We start from the raw sequence: 14,553 nt of genomic DNA, 5'->3' as shown, positions 1-14,553 counted from the left end.
CATTCCGTCCCTTTCCCGTTATACAACAAATTGATAAACATCTTGATCTACTGTTTTGCAAGAAATTTACCAAACGATTCTACCCCATTACTCCGAATGTCATTACCCCGTATGCCATCTCCCCGAATGCCACTTCCCCAAATGTACCATTACCCGAATTCCACCACCCCAAATATTTTTTCCCCGAATGTACAATTACCTTGAACGACATTGCGCCGTGATTTCGGAATTCGGGGTAATGTCTTTCGAGATAATGGGTCATTCAGGGGTTATTAGAAGCTCAGCTTTACTTGAATCAGCCTGTTTTTAATTTCACACCAGCCGATTTATGATTCTACCAGCCGAATTGGAATCATTCGCGGAGACGGAAAAAACGTGACATTTCAGTATACTGGCGCACATATCTAGTTTCTAAAAGCGGCTAAAGGATCTGCGGAATGTACGGATTTCGCGCTCACTGAATCATTCCGCCGGGTGTATTTCCAGTCAATGAGCGCTCATCAGCTCTCAAACACGAATGCCACTCGTGCGGAATCGGAATGTAAATAATCATTCGCTACAGCATTCGGATGCCTTCGGCACACGGAGTCGGTAGTAGGGGAACATGGTCCAAGACGCACTGATGGGGTAAAATGGCCCACGTCATTAAATCATTCCTAGATCGTTTCAATTTTATTCTTTGCCAAACGAAGTTAAAATATGTTTAGCTAAGAGTTGCCGCCACAACCCTTGGGCATAAACTTATAGATTTTTCCTCAATTTTCCGGTGAAATTCAACATTTTTCCCTTTTTTGCCTAAACATTAAGGTTTTCCGATGATTTCATAAAGGAATAAGCGTTTCCATACCACAGAGCAAACTCATGGAGAAACATGGTTGCTAACTAGTAGTTCTCCATACTAGATGGCATTCTACCCCATCCATTTGGTCATTTTGAACCACCCCCATTTTTCAACCAACTTTTCTACACGATTCAAACCCGTTAAAAAACTCAAATTTGGGAAATGTTTGCATGATGGTAGCTAGCAAATATTGTAAAGATACTGTTAGGACTTCGAATGGCGTTAAAATGTGGATCTCTTTAGGAGAAAACGACACAAATCCCTAAAATGGCATTTTGGATCATTTTGCCCTAAATCATTCTGTTGCCGATTTTGTCTAACTTGTCGCTCGACGAACAAGTAGAAAGCGCAATGGAAATTGAAACACTCAGCTTCGTTGGAGAAGCGGCAACCTCGCTCTTGACTGCGTGTGGAAGTGAGTAAGGGGAACGTAATAATCGAGTGAATGTTTCCCATGGGGATTTTTTTTTTATTTCCGTACGGGTTTGGGCCGAAAGGTCTCAGATTTTCATGAAACTTTTTCCACAGGCAGGGCTCATCAATATATGAATAAAAAAATTGAGAAAAATTCAGGGTCACCTATTTTCCCGGAAAACTCAGTTGGAATTTTTTCGTTTTCCCCTGACACTACTTACTTTGAAAAATCATAACTCAAGAAAGAAGCATCGTAGAAACAAAGTTTTTTTGGTATGAAAATGAAAGCAAATTTTCTCATGAATAAAAAAAAATATTACCTGGAAACAGTTTTTCACAAAATTTTCCACCGTTGAGAAAATTCGTAAAGAAAAGACGGAGTTTCGAAGAATTCTTTTTGGAATTTTTGGGAGAAAAGCGATGGAAAAATTTATGGAGAAAGTCGTGGGAGAATCCCTGATAGAACTTTCGCATTACTAGAGGTATCAGTGTTGGAATACTGGATGATTTGCTGGATGATATTCTGGAAAAATGCCAAAAGCATACCGTTTTTATTCTTTATTACGGACATTTACGGCCTCAGTTGATAAGTTATACCATCAAAAAGCATTAGAAATATATCATTCTGTATGATTTCTCTGCGTTGTCGAGTCTTCAAACTACTTAACATTCGAATGGTGGGTGAAGATTTTGATTCCGAAACATGAATAATTTTAATGAAATAGAAGGGTGTGGACTTCTCATGATTCTTATTCCCTACTTTTGCTTCGTATTACGGACACTTTGATTCGAATTCCTGACAGCTCAAGAAAATAATTGATTAAAAAGTCAAATCATCAGTTCGAGACGTTAAACCTCAAAAGAGACGTCTAAAGTACTTGGGCATTATAGATTTTCATAGATATCTATGAAAAATGATTATCTAAACGAGCCTAGAAAATGAGCAAAAAAAAAAATTGAAACATTTCATGTGAAACGTTTCCAATATAAAGTTGAGTGTCCGGAATTTGAAGCTGCCTGTGATATGAATCAAAACGGTACTTTTAGTAAACGCTGGAGGTATTTCTGTCCGAATCACTGGTTCTTTGAGAAATTTGACTTGAAGAACCAGTGAAGGAACTCTCTGGAATCTTTAGGACTTACACCACAATTTTGTGCAAGTATTTTCCCCAGAATCCTTTCATAAGTTCAGATTTGTATGAACAAAGTTTTTTGAAGGATTTAAATCATGGATTTGTTTGAGAATTCATCAAGAATTTCATGCTTAAATTTCCGAAGGAATTCAAATATAGATTGGGCTCGGCTAAAATGCGACATTTTGTTTTGGGTGTAACTTTTTATAACGTGGCACGCTATGTCTAAACCAGCAGATTATGAAAATGGAATGTACCTCGGATTTTTTCCCACTAGAGAACAGTATTTGGTCTATAACTTCATAACCGAAAGGTTTTAAAATATTCTATCGGTGAAATTTTCCATACATTTTGGCTGAAATGAGCAGGGAAACGTGATTCATATGGGCCGTATATGAAAAAAATAGATGAAAAGTGGGAAAAATCTAAATTTCACCGATGGAATATTTTAAAACCTTACAAATATGAACATATAACCCAAATACTGAACTCTAGTGGGAAAAAATCCGAGGAACATTCAATTTTCATAATCTGCTGGTTTGGACATAGCGTGCGTGGGTAAAAATTAATGAAATTTTGAGTAATATTAGTTTGCAGTGTTATGTTTATGTGTGCAACATTGTATCGCGATCTGTCAAGTACCATCATCGTGCTACATATTTTCAAAATCAGGTTTTTTCAGTCTAATTCTAGGCAAGGTTCAAGAAAATCTATCATTGGCTAGCATTTACTTTATGTAACGCGGTGATAGATAACCACAAGGTTTTCTTTAAATTTGAACAAAAAACTGTCTTATACAGTGAAACCTCCATGAGTCGATATTGAAGGGACCATCGACTCATGGAAATATCAAGCAATGGAACAGCGATCCTTTGGAAAGCTGCTTCTAGGGACCATCATAGTAACCATGAAATTTTGTTTTTAGTATGGTTCCATAAGTCGATATCGAGTCATGGAACATCGACTCATGGAGGTATCACTGTATGATGATTGCTGATGACTGAGATATGGATTCTTGAGCCTTAAGAGTGAATTTTATCCCAATAGGGCATCTTACCCAACATCATTTTGTGTGTTCTATCCCTTTAATTTGGCGTTTTACGCCATAATGCTCCACAAAAATTAATATTTTTCGTAATATAAACTGTTTTTCTGGAACCATATTGTATTCGGCAATAGAGACTGCTGTGTTTTTTGTTTTCATTTTCGCTGTAAAATTCAATTTAGCATAAGTTGGCATTTTAAACCATCTTCCTCTAGGCATTCGCCATGAAGCCAAAAACGACTGCTGAGTGAGTGCGTCCCCGACCAAAATCACATAACAAGATAATAACACATTTTTATCATCAGTAGTTGAAAATAGCTAAAGTTATTATAATTTTACGATAACAATGGTTTTTTCTTAACTTGTTCTATTTTTTGTAACAGATTTATTAAAACATTTGTTAAACAGTCAACTATCCCTAACTATATTGAAGGGACCATCGAGTTAGGGATGCATCGAATTATAGAACACAAAACCAGTGCAAGTACGATCCAAGGGACAATCGAGGTAGCCATGAAACCAACTTTTACTATGATTCTCCAACTCGATATTGCAATCTTACATTTTGTTAAAAATTTTTATATATTTTAACTTATAACGGTATATGTTTCATTACAACTGATGATACAGTCAGCTCTCCATCACTCGATATTCCGTGTCTCGATATCCAGTAAGAGAATCACAGTAAAAGTAACTCGATGGTCTTTTGGACAGCAGTTGCACTGGTTTCAGTAACTCGATACTACCCTAACTCGATAGTAACTTCAATATCGAGTTATGGACAGTTGAATGTATAAACAAAATTATATCAGAGAAACACATTCTGTTATAATCTTGTTTCCTCCGTCTGGTCGGCTCTGCCACCGTCAGTACGTGAAGGGCTTGTAAGCACAACCTGATTGTGGGGAGGCCACCACCGCCACCACCCGTCGACTCGACTCTCGATAGTAATTAATGTAAAGCATCACTAATAATTATCGTTATTATTATTATATGCATAAATATTTAGGCAATAATATTGCATGTGTGTGTTTTGATATAATTATACGATACCCCAGAGCTGTCATTATCAAAAAACAACACATCCGAGTCGCGGCCTACTGCGCGATGCGGTCTCGCTGCTCGTTCATGGCTTGCTACGACGAAGGGATGACGATGACGATGATACGCGCGTATGAGAACGAACATTATTGCGTTCCTGTAGGTATCCCAGTGCTCATTTCTCATTCCATCAAATGCGTGTTTTGCATAGGAAGGCTTGTACGAAGGTAGGAGCGTAATCAACCGTCTTGTTCGCGTCTCATTTGGACTATTCTAGCAAGTGTTCTGGAAAAGTAGAGGAGGACATATTAGGGGGGTTATTAATATTAATTTGAGGATACGTAGGACGGCAAAATTTCATGTGAATCTAATTCTGGATATTATGGTTCTTTCCATATGAGTTTATAAAGGTACCGTAACAGTTTTTAAAAGCATTATATTTTGTTTCAAGCGAGGATATTCTGATGATTGAATGCAATCGATTGATTTCTAATCTGCTTGTAATGCAAAAATATGGAAACTATCCTTAAACCTCCGTCGAAAGAATCATCAATTAACACTAATGGCAATAATATATCTTCGAGCTGTTCAGTGGAATACCTATAAATAATTGAAGAACCGAACTACCATTTAATTCCACTAGAGTTAGTATCCTTTGAAAGATACGCATATTTCGACCTCAAATGTAAGGCCGTCTTCAGTGTCGTGTACTAGAATCGACTTCTAAACTCTAATGGACTTAAATGGTATAGTACTAATGGCAAGTTCTCTAAAGCATGTAGAGTAGTAGTATCCTGCAAAACTCTAAGGGTGGTTCTTGTTTTGACTTTCAGATCCCCCCTCTCCCCACGTAGGTTTTTGTCCATACAATCATTCTGAAATTTGTATGGACCCTCACCCCACTCTTTCCACACAGATGACCTCGATAGATAGATGACGGCATCTTATATAGATTTATGAACTTTGTATTAACAAAAACAGTAAAGATACATGCTATGAGTGATCTAGCTACCATAAATCTTATATGAAACCTGAAATAACAAAAATATGAACTACATGCTAGATTTGTTTTACGTGGTCTACCCGTAAGACATTTGTATACAAAAGATTGAGACTGATTGAAATCATGCATTCAAAAGTGATCCCTTCGTTCTGAAAAAGAAGCAAAACAATTTATTCACAAGAACCATCACTTCGTTCCATCTCATAAAGAAACTCGATGATTACGGAATGGCTTCGGATCCCACCGAAGCCATTCCGCTCTTGTGGCCTCCACTATGGTGGACAAAAACCCGGTCCAAAACTATTTACCAGCGTTTCAAAATAGCAAACGACAAACGAGAGGACAACCGCCACGACAGCAGCGTCCACTCGATTCTCATCAACGGTTTCGGATTAAAGCTGCTCAATCTGTTATGAGATAAAACGAAACAACCGAAACAGACAAAAAGAAAGTCATAAACAAAAAGCAGCTTCTCCAATCTTCCCGAGGACCCTCTCCCCGCGAGTAGGAATGTTCGCTATTTGCCATTTTCTCCTGATTCTATGCAAGGACAACCAAGCACAACTACATAGGAGACACAGAAGCAAAATAGGAAAAACTTTTAAACTAATCTTCATCCTTCCTTTGCCCCTCCTTTTCCTACGCCAGCAGATTGACAACCTTCTGCTTGTGTGTGTTTGTCATTCAATCTCTAAATTATGGTAACGATCCCCCAACCCCCAACCACCCAAGATATCTAAACACCAGCAGAAAAGTCCCCTTACTGCGAGCGAAAAAAGCTTAAAAATGCATTCAAAGGAGGAACCGTTTTACGAGCGAAGGTTTTAATAAAGTTTTAGATTGATGCCAGATTTAGCGTTCCCGGTGGAACGAGAGGCGCGAGAAAGCATTTAAAAATTGTTCCCGAATTCCATTCCATCCCGAATCCGAAATGATGACGGAAGACGCGAGAGTGACAGTTGACGACGCTGACGGAATTGGAAAAAAATTGTCAACTACGCGACAGGACGACCCAACGCTAAGGGTGTGCGGTATGCATATATTTCTTGTCGATACGAACAAAAACTTTTTTTTCCTTTTTTTATTGAGGGATTTTTTGCCGTAGCCAGGTTCATCCCCACTAGGGGAAAAGCACTAATTTTCGACCCACAAGAATTCTGTGCCAATTTTAGGATGTTAATACAAAGTAGGCCAAAATCGTATGAATGAATCGAAAATTAGTGCTCTTACCCTACGAGCTACGAATCAAAACGATGCACGGAATTTGTAGCTTTACCTACATGTTTAACACATCCACGGCATTCAAAATTAACAAAGCAGGCTCTTTACTAGTGTAAACATTAACTTTGATTGTAAACATGTGACGTCACTCCTATCGTTCCATATACCATTCAGACAACTAGATCATTTTTTTCATACATTTGTTCGAGATGGGCGGAATGGCGTCGTCAAGTAGCAGTCCGTTTTCGGAATATATCACCTTCTTAACATTGTACGGCTTTAGGACATTTCGTCGAATGACATTTGGTCGAATGACGTTTGGTCGAATGACATTTGGTCGAAAGTACATTTGGTCGAAAGGACATTTGGTCGAATGGACATTTGGTCGAATTGCTTTGGAACATTTATTTTGGTCGAATGACGTTTAGTTGAACGCTAATTTGGTTGAAAGCTTATTTTTAAATGGTTTATTGAAAGATCATTTGATCATTATGCCAAAAATCTAGGATTTCGATGATTATTCAACTGAACTTAAACTTTTTAGAAGTTGTTTTTTGTACATTGACTGAAATCTTTAGCTCTAGTGAATTTATTATTCTTTGAAAATATCATCATTCTTCGACTGCTCAACAAGCTTTTATTTTATCACCCAACGATGTGAACATAATGTTTTCATTATTTATTATTCTTTTGAAATGCCAACTTTCTTAATAATGAACACCTGATGTTTATTTGATGAAAAATTCAGAGAGAGTGCTCGGAATCTTTCTTTGAATTACGGGTTTTGCAGCTTGGGTTAAATTTTTGAAAGCGGAAATCAAGATTAAAACGCCAGTAAAAAAATGCTTTAAGGAAAACTTTTATGACGAAGTGAATGCTAGGTGTTGGTATCTCTACTTATGGCCAAGTGGCTTATTGTGACTTCCAGCTTAATTACTTTCCTCAAGCAAATATATGGCTGTGCTGGCAGTGTTGATGACCTCGGGTTAAAAAAAGAGTTTGCTGTAGAAGCTATGTATTATTTAAAACTAGTGGTCCCGGCAAACTTCGTCTTGCCATCTAGTAGGCTGTTGAAAAATGTCATGGAACCTCTCACACAACATGACATATTAGTACTCCCCCGTTATACTAAACTTTCCCACAACTTCCCTAAACTTTTTCATCACACGAACACGTCGGAGCCCTTCAAGAAGACAACAGTGAAAGAATTGTGCAAATCGGGTGTCCCGTTCTGAAGTTATTTCGTGACATACAAACACCACTCCATTTTTATTTATACAGATAGATGAGAAAAAGGGCTAATTCTATGTATCGGGTGAGTAATACGAGTTGACTGAGGAGACAAAAGTCGGCTTGCTTCCATTTAGGATCAGCTTATCTCGAATCGCAGAACATGCCTGAACAAAAAAGCAACAGGAATCATTAAAAACCCAAGAGCTTAATCAGTATGTTGGGAGGGCGTCCATCCAATTGGAGGTGTTGCGGCCAGCCTTAGGCGCGGATTTTCGGATGCTCTATTTAGCAATCTCGGATGTGGTGGAGTATTGCTTTAAGCTGTAATTAGTTTTAATAAATGTCATTAACAGTCTTAGTTAGTCCATGTTTACTTACAATTTTAAGTCCTTTTTGTTATTTAATTGTCCGTGTCTAACTGGTCTTGCAACTGTCCTGTCTGTCCTGTATGAACGTTATATGTCTATTATATATTTTATTTGCATGTAGTTCATTGTCGTGTACTTACAACTCTAACTTCATCTAATTGTTTAAATTCAGCTTATTTCAGTTTTAGATTTATTGTTAACTAACGTGGTACAAATTCAATGTTTATCGTGTTTAACAATTGTCTTGAGTGTAGATTACATGTGTGTCTAAGTATTCGTTATGTGTGTCGTTGTCTGTCATTGTGACGTTTCAAAGTCAGGTCGAATTCGGACTGTCAACTGATGTCAGTGTTGCCGGGTGATCAGTAACTCCAACAGGAGGCTTAAGGACATTTTGACGAATGACATTTGGTCGAATGACGTTTGGTCGAATGACATTTGGTCAAAAGTACATTTGGTCGAAAGGACATTTGGTCAAATGGACATTTGGTCGAATTGCTTTGGATCTTTTTTTTTTGCTGGAATGACGTTTAGTTGAACGGAAATTTGGCTGAAAGCTTATTTTTAAATGGTTGGTGAAATTATTTGTTGTTTCCTAATTTTTGAAAAGTTGGTGAGATAATGTATTATTTTGAGTAATCTGAATCATTACCTGTTGTTGAATAAAAAAATGGGACATTTTATGTAGTCTTATTTTCAAATTCCATACATCTTTTGATTATATTAATTTTTTAGAAATATTGTTTTAAAATAGATTTATACATTGACTGAAATATTTAGCATCATCAATTTCTTATTCTTTATTCTTTATCATCATTCTTTGAAAAACTGCTCAACAAGTTTTTATTTTATTACTCAACGCTGTGAACATAATGCTTGCATCATTTATTATTCTTTTGAAAAGTCATCGTTCTTTGTAATGAACTGCTGATCTTCATCTGATGAAAGAATTTGGAGAGAGTGTTTGGGATCTTTCTTTGAATTCTGGGTCTTGCAGCTTACGGTAATGGGTAAGATTTTTGAATGCGGAAATCATAATTAAAACGGCAGGAATTATTTGCTTTAGGGAAAACCTTTATGGTGAAGAGAATGTTAGGTGTCGGTAACTCTGCTTATGGCCAATTGGCTCATGTTACTTCCAGCTTAAAAAAATCCGCAAATATATGGCTTTGATGACATCGGGTGAATAACATAGTTTGCAGTAGAAGCTTTGAATTATTAAAAATGAAAATTGTGCTGATTCTATGTATCGGGTAAGGGAAGACGAGCTAACTGAAGAGACAAAAGTTAGCTTGCTTCCATGTAAGATCAACTTATCTCGAATTGCAGAACATGCCTGAACGAAAAAGCAGCATAAAACATTGAAAACGCGAGGGTAAGCTATATGTTGGGAGAGCGTCTATCAAATTGAATAACAAAATTTTGCTAATCGTATAAAGTTTATTAGTACTGGCTGATACTTATTCAATTATTCAATTTCTCTTGTTTTAGCGACAAAATGCTATTCTCGACTATAGTCAGACTAAACGTAAAACTCTGTTTCCATACTATTTAGATTCGACCACTATCCTTTCAACGAAATGTCGATTCGACCAAATATCATATGCTTTCTGTTGCAACTAAACCATTTCGACCAAATGTCCATTCGACCAAATGTACTTTCGACCAAACGTCATTCGACTAAATGTCACAGATTCATATTGTACACTGTGAACCCATCTATCGTGACAGTAGAAGTTTTTATGCTGCCTTGAAATGCTGCCTTGAGGAACACCAGTCTTTCAAACCTGGAGTTCTGATAATTAACCTGACGTGTACGATTTGACAGATAACTTTGAATTATTTTAACAATGTGTGGTGGAAAATTAAAGTTTTTTAATTTTACGATCAAACCTTCATGCCAAACACTGTCGAATGCTTTTTCTGTGTCCAGAAGAGCAAGACCAGTTGAATAGCTTTCAGATTTGTTGGAGCGGATCAAATTTGTTACACGTAAAAGTTGATGAGTGGTCGAATGTTCATGGCGGAATCCGAACTGTTCGTTGGCAAAAATTGAATTTTCGTTGATGTGGACCATCATTCTGTTCAAAATGACCTTTTCAATAAGTTTACTGATGGAAGAAAGCAAACTGATTGGACGATAGCTAACAGCTTCTGCAGGGGTTTTGGCTGGTTTTAAAATTGGAACAACCTTGGCATTTTTCCATTTGTTAGGAAAATATGCCAACTGAAAACACCAAGAATGATGAGTTACTTCCTGGAAGTTTTATATGAGGATGTATAAAGTTCCATCATTGCCAGGGGTTTTCATATTTTTGATTGTTTTTGATAATAGTTCTCACTTCTTCCAAATCAGTCTCCCAGGAATTTTCGAAAACGTTCTCATGATTGAGAATGTTTTCGAAATCCTGAGTGATTTGATTTTCAATTGGGTTTGTTAGTTCCAAACCAAATTCATACTGCATAGCAAGTTTTTGAGCTTTTTCAAAATTAGTTAGTCATATTTTGTTTTCGTTCTTCAATGCCAGAATTGACTTTTGTTTTTTTTTATTATTTTAAATAATTTCCTATTTTGTAAATCTAAATTATAACCATAAAACAGATGATTGAAGACTGTGTTAGTTGTTGACGAGATAAATTTGCGAAGTAACACAACGATTGCTATTTTCTATAACATTTTCTGTTAAGCTCCCGATTGGGACATCTTCTCCATTGGTCGCGGCAAAATTATCCACTCCAAAAAACTACAATCTAGGAAATGGCCTAATTTTAAGTCTTTTCCAACGTATTTATGCACAATTGTACCGTTTTGTAAACAAAAATCATGCAAAACTCGTGTTTTTTTGATTAATGAAATAACGTTTAATACACGATGGTGCGTCTTGCCTCAATGCTGTGGTGCGTTTTTCCCCAAAAGCGGTGAATCGTGCCCCACATAAAAAAAATCAAGCAAAAGTGTTTGAACTCGATCAACCCCATGTAGGGTAAACATAAGCTAACACGATTCGTGTAGTATAACACTACATACATGTTGTTTAGTATAACAGTGATCCCTCCATGAGTCGATGTTCCATGACTCGATATTTCCATACTCGATACTTCAATATCGACTCATGGAGGTTTCACTGTAATTTCGGCACATCTTCCTTAAATGGTGCATATTACCCCAGGTCCCCCCGCCTTCTAAACCATCAACAATTAGAAGACTGTTACATGGTGTTGAGCGAGTTTTACCGTTCCGGTACCCAGTTCTATCCCGTTAGGCCCAATGCCGTTAGGCCGAAAGGGTCTTTAGGCAGGAAGGGTCATTAGGCTGAAAATAACCGTTAGTTCTAATGAACCGTAAGGTCGAATGGGTAACTAACAGGGGTATGTCAGGACAGTTTGCATTGCCTAGGAATCACGGAATGAATTTTCAAGTTGAATGGACTGTCAGTTGTTAGATCAGGATAATTTGCATTACCTAGAAACACACAATATCCACTGCAATATTTAACTAGCAAGAATAGTATCTGATTAATGGAAAGAAAAAAACACTGCAAAAACACACATTCAGTGTTAGCCATTTGAAAAAGTAGTAAATGATCAAATATTACGACCCTTTCGGCCGAACAACCTGAACCCCTTAAAATCGTTTTGTACCTTTTTAATCCTTGAAAAAGCTTGTTCAATAATCGACACCTGTTGATATGGAATTATAATGACAATTTCCTTCAGTGTATATTAGTCTGTGGGAGAATGAGCGGGAGAATAATAAAGAGAGAGAGAGAGTGTGAGATTAGCAATCTTAGCAATTGTTCTAACATACGCATCACTAACGCTACAGGTACGCCGTGTCAAAGGAGGTTCGTGTGCCACCACAAACTGCTTTCCTCGGGCACAACCGTGAGCCGAGAAAGCAAAGCCATCGGCAGAAGACGCACGTACCCGATAATCCTCTCAAGAGAACTGTAACCTGTTTCGAGTGTGGTAAGGTCGGCCACAAACGACGGAATTGCTTCAAGTTGAAGACCAAATTGCGCCAAGAGAGAGCAGCGTCGGTTGAGAATTTGGCGGCGGCTGTGTCGAATGTTGCCTTGATGGCCCAGGGCAACATGGACATGGAAAAACAAATCGCTAAAGCAGAAGATCCGAATCGAGAGGTACAACAACCGGGCTCAATTGTCGATGTGGTTGGTGTAGCCGAAGTAGACCGCAAGAATGGATTCAAGGTGAGGATTCCGCTGGAGCGCATCAACTTGTAGCGAGTAAATGAGATTCAAGCGGAGAACGAAACACGTGACAGGAGAATTCAAGAATTGCCGTTGGACGAGATGCCGGTTGCATTGCCCATGTTTGTTGACTCAGGGGTAAGTGCACACATGCTTCGCGAGATGAGATATTTCAGCCATTTGTGGGAGTTGGCCGGAAATGAGCAAACCATTTCTATGGCTAATGATGAGAAGGTACGCTGTAATCAGGTGGGTAATGCTGTTATGTGGAATGATGTCGGCAATAAACGTTTCAGACTGACTCTTTACAACGCGTATTTTATTCCTGAACTCCATTGCAATCTGATTTCCGTGTCTAAGATAGAAGAAACGGGGGAAAGGGTGACCTTTTGTAATGGAAAAGTCGAAATTTGTGATGAGTCGGGGCAGGTGATTGCAAAAGGCAGGAAAGTCAATGGACTTTATGCACTTGATGTGAGACTGAAAGATTCTTCTGATTGCTCAAATTTGGGAAAAATCTCTAGCAATATGGACATTTGGCATAAGAGATTTGCTCATCTTGGAGAAACAAATTTGTTGAAGTTAGCACAGAAGCACATGGTGAAAGGATTGGATATTAAACGTACCAGTGAGGTGTTTGATCCTATTGTATGCGAAAGTTGCATAATAGGTAAGCAATCGCGAGAAGCGTTCAATAAAGAAAGCAGGATTAGGTCAAGTAGGCCTTTAGAACTGATTCATTCTGACGTTTGCGGGCAGATGACTGCAGAGACTTATGATGGATTCAAGTATTTCGTCTCATTCATTGACGATTTTACTCATTTCGTGATAATCTATTTGATTAGACATAAGAGTGACGTTGTTCAAAAATTTGTAGAGTATGAAGCATTGGTTTCAGCACAATTCAATTTGAGAATTTCCAAGTTAAGGTCGGACAATGGTGGAGAGTACTTTGGTAAAAAATTCATTGCTTTTTGTGCTAAAAAGGGGATACAAATGAAACCCACTGTAGCGTACACCCCTCAACAAAATGGGGTCAGCGAGCGTATGAATCGCACACTGATGGAAAAAGCAGTAACAATTTTATATGAAAGTAAAATGCCATATGCATTGTGGGGTGAGGCAGCTTATGTTTCAACTTATTTGACAAATCGAAGTCCTACTAGTGCATTACGTGGATTAAGGACGCCTTATGAAATGTGGTTCAATTTCAAGCCTGATGTTAGTAAACTTAAGGTTTTTGGTTGTGTTGCCTATGCACACATAAACAAGCAAAACCGTAGTAAGCTTGATAGCAAAAGCAGAATTTTGGCCATTATTGGTTATGCTCCGAACAGTTTTAGTTTGTAAGAAGATAATGAGAATAAAATTATCTCTTCAAGGGATGTAATATTCAATGAAAGTGAATTTTATTTCGATAGAACCAATAAGATTATGAACCATGTTTCGAAGGTCAGAGAAAATGTCGTTGAAGATATTAAACAGTACGATGATGATTTTGAAGTGGAATCACTAAATTCGGGAACTCTACCTGAGACACAACAAATGTAACAAGTTGATATTAAACACGATGAATTTAGACCGATTGACGATGAACTCGATAGTGAAATATCAATGGACGACGTGTTTGTGGAAGCAGAAGATATGCTAGAGATAAGCATTGGAGATGAGACACCAGTTTTAGCCAAAGAACCCGTCGACCACCTGATTGGCATCAGGATTACGATACGAACGTTGACAGCAGTTTCTTCACGACACATATGCAAGCGGAAGTTCCACAAAACATTGAAAATCTCAACAAGCGTGGAGACTGACCAAATTGGAAAATGGCTATCGATGAAGAAATGACATCCTTATTGGAAAATCAGACATGGACCCTGGTGAGTGTCGTTCCAAAAGGAAGACGACCTATCAATTCTATGTGGATTTTTTCAATAAAGGATGATGAGTCTAATCGGTACAAAGCAAGACTTGTCGCGAAAGGTTGTTCGCAACGTGCAGGTTTGGACTATGGTGAAACCTTTGCACCGGTGGCCAACATGT

Source organism: Aedes aegypti, chromosome 1 (assembly GCF_002204515.2).
Source record: "Aedes aegypti strain LVP_AGWG chromosome 1, AaegL5.0 Primary Assembly, whole genome shotgun sequence".
Taxonomy (NCBI): Eukaryota; Metazoa; Arthropoda; class Insecta; order Diptera; family Culicidae; genus Aedes; species Aedes aegypti.
Note: the sequence above shows the minus strand (reverse complement) of the source record.